Source organism: Vulpes lagopus, chromosome 5, assembly GCF_018345385.1.
Source record: "Vulpes lagopus strain Blue_001 chromosome 5, ASM1834538v1, whole genome shotgun sequence".
Lineage (NCBI taxonomy): Eukaryota > Metazoa > Chordata > Mammalia > Carnivora > Canidae > Vulpes > Vulpes lagopus.
In genome coordinates, this window is record NC_054828.1 from 2,291,276 (window position 1) to 2,297,108 (window position 5,833).

General features: G+C 51.6%; 1 pseudogene; it reads left to right on the top strand.

Annotated features, from left to right (window-relative positions):
* The first annotated feature begins 361 nt into the window (after positions 1 to 361).
* Positions 362 to 1,880, top strand: LOC121492100 (annotated as a pseudogene).
* The last annotated feature ends 3,953 nt before the right edge of the window (positions 1,881 to 5,833 follow it).

A 5,833-nucleotide genomic window follows, 5' to 3' on the forward strand; every position in this document is an offset into this window, starting at 1 on the left:
AAAACATCAGATGAATACAAAATTTAAAAATATACAAGTGAAGGGGCCCCTGGGTAGCTCAGTCGGTGATACATCCACCTCTTGATTTCAGCTCAGGGTATGATCTCAAGGTCGTGAGATGGAGCCTGTGTCAGGCTCTGCATTGGGCATGGGGCCTGCTTGTCCCTCGTCTTCTATCTCTGCCCTTCTGTAAATTATTAGGAGAAAAATGAACACGATTAAATTATTTGAGAGAAATATTACAGGTGATAAAATTAATCATAAAAACGAACATGTATCTAGTTCTTGAAAATGCAATCCCAGCCTGTGCCGCTCCCAGAGAGCTTCCTAAGGCAAGCGAAACCAGTCAGAGCCTCTTGAAATGGAGACGGTCGCTTCTTCAGGTAGCTCCCCCTCTCCAGAAAATGAGCATCTTCAAGAGACCCCAGAATCCAACAGTAGTGTGTATCCTTTCTTCAGGAGGTTTCATTGCTGCTGTGGCCTGATCCCCACCAGCTCCAAATCAGTGGTATTGGATATGTCCCTGCAGGTGAAGGAAGCTTCCTTTGCTTCAGCGACTAGTGGTGTCCGAGCTGCCCCTTAGAGGGATTGTAAGATGCAAAGTTTTGTGGGCATGCTGACCATCATCAATACCCTGCACCGCTGCCGTAAATCAGCCTTGGTACAGATCTACCAGCTGTGTCTATAGCTGCAATGTCTACAAGAGCCAAGCTGTGGGAGGAGCCACGATGTCCTTCAACAGATGAATGGATAAGGACACATGGTCTACATATACAATGGAACATTCCTCAGCCATCAGAAAGGACAAATACCCACCATTTGCTTCGACATGGATGGACCTGGAGGGTATGATGCTGAGTGAAGTAAGTCCATCAGAGAAGGACGATCATCATATGGTCTCACTCATTTGTGGAATATAAGAAATAGTGAAAGGGATTATAAGGAGGGGAACCGAGTGGGAAAAATTAGAGCAGAAGACAAACCGTGAGCGACCCCTAACTCTGGGAAACAAAGCGTTATGGAAGGGGAGGTTGGTGGAGGGAAGGGGGTGACTGGATGGCAGGCACTGAGGAGGGCATGTGATGGGATGAGCACTGGGTGTTCTACTATATGTTGGCAAATTGAATTTAAATTTTAAAAAATTAAAAAAACATCTATGAGCTCAAAGAACACAAGTCAGAAACTCAGAGGAAGGTGTACCAACAAGTCTCCTTCAAACGTCTTGTCTGCATTTTTCCTAATGCTACCTCGTCTGATGCTGTCTCTCCATCAGCTCGGAACAAGATCCACAGGCTGCCAGTTGTTGACCCAGAGTCAGGCAACACTTTGTACATCCCTCACCCCCAAGAGGAGCCTCCCCAAGTTCCCCAAGTTTATAATGGAGCCTCCCCAAGTTCCCCAAGTTTATAATGGAGTTCCCCAAACCAGAGTTCATGTCCAAGCCTTTGGAAGAGCTACAGATTGGCACCTCTGCCCATGTTGCTACGGCCTGCACCACCACCCCTGTCTGTGTGGCTCTGGGCATCTTTGTACGACACCAAGTAGACTGGAAAGGCCGTGTGGTGGACGTCCGCTCTAAGTTTGATGCCCGTCGGTCTGGCAGTCGAAAAGACCTACATCAACCTAGACGTGTCTGTGGCCCAAGCCGTGGAACATCGATCACATTCTGTGTATTTAATTTAAATGCTCACATCACTTTGAGAGTGTCCTCGAGGGCTACCTGTGTGAGACTCTGGAGAGAGACCACCATCCATGTACAGGCTGGGGGACGCCGAGGTCACCGACTCGTAGTGGTAGATGGGGGTGATGGGGTCAAGGGGATTGTAGCGCCGCCTGACATCCTGCGGGCCCTGGTGCTCACGGGAGGAGAGAAGCCCTGAGCTGGGGGTAGCATTGGGCAGCACTGGGGGACATGCCCCCCACCCCCCGCTGCCTGCCCAAGGAACCACAGAGGAAACCTTGAGGGAACCGTGAGTCTGTTCCCCAGTTGGGAGCCGGAGAGCCCGTTAGGGGAGGAAGGAGAAGGGGATTTTGGCTCTCCTATCCTCACCATACAGCCCGCCCGGCCCTCTTGGGTATAGTAGCCTCCCTACTGGGTGAATGACGGGCCGAGTGCCAATCAGGCAAATTCTCATCCCCAAGAGACCCCCAGACCTCACCCAGCCGTTGCCCCTGTCTCCATCCACGACTCCTGAGATGACGGCACAACAAAACTCTTCCTAATGGTATTTTTACTCGTCCTGTTTCATGCTGTTGGCAGGAGGCTGCGCCCATGTCGTGACACTTCTTCCCATCCTGGGAGCGAGGAGGATTGCAGGGAGGAGGGACAAAGGGAGGTGGGGCTTGCTGGAGGAGGAGGGCAGAGTGATTAGCTGAGATTACTGCTTTTCATGGCAAACTTCATTAAAATGACGGGACCTCTTAAAAAATAATAAAATACAATCACAGAAAACAGTATTTGTCATTGATTTCATGAGGTCAACATATACACATTTTTTTGGTGCAAATCTTTCCATCTGTTGAAAACCCCTTTCTGACTCAGGGTAACAGCAAAGGGAATCTTTACGTTCAAATACCCTGTTCTTCATTTGGTAATTTTGAGGTTGTTTTGACAAACTGTTTTTTGTACTTCTTTCTTTTTTTTTTTTTTTTTTTTGCAAGGGCTGGTTTCTTTTTTATTGATGGCGTGATATTTCTAGTCTGTGTCTATCTTGGTTTCTGTCCCGGAAAGATGAAGATTCTCCATCATCACTGTATCGATTCCAATTCGGTCATGTCTCTATCCCATTTCTCTGAGATGCCTTTGAACGTCCGGAGGAGGCTTTGTGCAAACAGAAGCGTTGCGACCCTGCTCTTGACACGGACAGACTAACCCCGCCTGAACCTGCGGGCCGTGCATTTGTTTCCTCTTGGTGCCGATGCTGGATGACTAAATCATTGATCTTGATCTCAAGATATAAATTATTCAACTGAAATGATACTTTTGTCATGGTTAAGATGGAAGCATTGGTACCCAGCCCCTCCAACATGCACAGTGGAGCTCTGGGACCCCAGAGAGGCCGGTGAGGAAGAAAGAGCTCATGTGGGACCCACGGCTGGGGGAGGGTGCTGGGCTTTGCTAGGGCTTGCAGGGGTTTCAAGGTGGAGGAATGATGACATCGATGCACTGTGTAGGGAACGGGCTGCCAGTGGGATGCAGGAAGGGAGGCAGGCCTGGAATGCAGCGCGAAACGATGGGACGTGCTCGGAGTCAGCACACCTGTGGGTCCCCCTCTGGGTGGAAACTGGATAAGAACCATTTGCGCAGGTAAATGAGGAGGTGGAGAGAAGGTGGTTCTGAGGGGTTTGCTGCAGCAATTCAGGGACTCTTGCAGTGAGGACGAAAGGACAGGGGAAGATTCGAAGAGGTACCTGGAGAGTTTGGGCTTGCGGGTGTGGAATTTGTATTTATTTATTTGTTTGTTTATTTTTTAGAGAGAGAGGAGGGTGTTGAGGGGCCAAAGAAAAGAGAATCTCAAGCAGACTCCACGCTCAGTGCAGAGCCTGATGCAGAACTGGATCTCGGGACCCCGAGACTGTGACCTGAGCCGGAATCAAGAGTCAGACGCTCAGCCGACTGAGCCCCCACACGCCCCAAGGGCGCGGAGTTCATAAGGCCGGTTAGACCAGCAGGGCAGAGGGGGAGGGAGCTACTGGAGGAGGAAGGGATGGGTCACGGAAGCTCGGGTTCTATTGCAGGACCCGCTGAGAGCTCCCCGGAGACAGGACGCAGAGACGGGCCGGACCGGGAAAGCAGCAGGAGCACGAGCAGGAGCAGGAAAGGTGCGGAAGGAGAGCACGGGGGGACGGGCGTGCTCCGATGGCCTGCTCCGATGGCCTGCAGGCCGGAGCAGGACACGGGGAGGGCGGGCTGCATGACGGCAATCGGATTCCGGCCCCGCAGGGAGCCAAGGCCTGGTCTGACCGCCAGAGGCTGCCGCTGTCATGGTCAAGGTGATGACAGGGACAGTCCAGGAGACGCTCAGGAGAGACAGCAGGGAGACAGAGGGCCACAGCTGGGGCCGACGGTGCGTCCGTGCGGACCTGGGGACGGGCCAGACGGAGGGCAGCCCGGTGGATGGCCACCAGCCCCGGCCCCGACCCGTCCTTGCACGCACTTTCTCCTCTCGCTCCGTCTGGCTTCTTCTCCCTGCCCCCCCTCCAAGTTTTCCGAATGCCCCAGTTCCCCACGATATTTGCTTATCTTAATCTCCGATGCCTCTCTCAATGTCTCTTTTCTTTTTATAATCTTTTGACTTAAACGCTTTGTCCCAAACTGTTTTTATAGGGTTTTTTTTGTATGGCCAACCTTCCGAGCACCTGCGTTCCCAGGGATGCTCATCACGCCCTCCTTGCTGAACGACAGTCCAGGGATAAAAGTCCTATTTCCCAAATCTGAAGTTCTTCCCTTTGATGCTTTGAACACGCTGCCCCATCGTCGCCTCACACGTTCAACATGTTGTAGTAAAATTAACGCATAAAAGAGCAAAGGGAATTTCAAAGCTTGTGGAGGCAGAGAAACAGATCACCGACAAAGAACTGGGAATAAAATTGATAGATTTTTCAATGGTAACCCTGAATGCAGGAAACACATTTAGGAGATGAATTTTTGACTTTTTTTTTGATCCATCCCCGTGTTTCTATTTCTAATGTCGCCTGTGAACCATGTGGACGTGGTTCCTCTGACATTGCCGGGCTCCTCCCGGCTCTTGCTTCAGCTCACTGTTTCTGGGAAGGGCCAGGCCCCGTCCCTGTCCTCTCTGGAAGCACAGAGGATGGGGTGGTGAGTGAGCCCCAGGGGAAGGAGCCCCCCACACGTGGCCTCTGGGAGAAGAGAGTCCCCTCCCCAGCCATTGGGCATGAGCTTCCAGAGTCCTTGTTGTCTGTCCCAAGCCCGCCTGAGAAGCGCAGGAGTAGACTCCACCAGCTTGGGTCCAGGTCAGCTGACGCCCAGGCAGGCTTAGCCACTCATTGGCCACCTCACAATGTCCCCCATCCCGAGTGTTTCCCACCACCCAGGGAAACCCTGCTTTGGGGGAGACCCTGCAAGTGAACCAGCGGGGAGGCTAGTGGGACTCCTGCTGGCTGATGCTGCGTCCTGGGGTCAGGGGGGCGCTGACTCACACCTGGGCCCTCTCTGCACCTGCCACCTTGGAGCTGGGCGTTCCTGTGCCATCACCTGCACTCCGTGGTCATGGGCATCCTCTGCTGGGAGCTCCGCCCTCCCCGGGCTTCCACTGTATTCTGCTGGCTTGGCTCGAGCCGGACTTGGGGCTACGTAGGTCTGCTTCATCATATGTTTTGGTTACTCTCTCTATTATTTTGGAAGAATATCACTATAAAAATCAGTATAAAATGTGCTCTTTTAAAACCAGAAGTGGGGGCACCTCAGGGGTTAAGTGTGATTCCAGAGTCCCGGGATCGAGTCCCGCATCAGGCTCCCTGCGTGGAGCCTGCTTCTCCCTCTACCTGTCTCTGCCTCTCTCTGTGTCACTCATGAATAAATAAATACAATCTTAAAAAAAAAAAAAAAGAAAAGGTGACATATAAGGGAAAGGAGGGAAATTGAGTGGGAAAAATTAGAGAGGGAGACAAACCATAAGAGACCCCTAACTCCAGGAAATGAACAAAGGGCTGCAGAAGGGGAGGTGGGCAGGGGGATGGGGTGACTGGGTGACGGGCACTGAGGAGGGCACTTGATGGGATGAGCACTGGGTGTTGTACTGTATGTTGGCAAATCGAACATCAATAAAAATAAATTTTAAAAAAATTGTAAGAGTTTAAAAAACAGGAA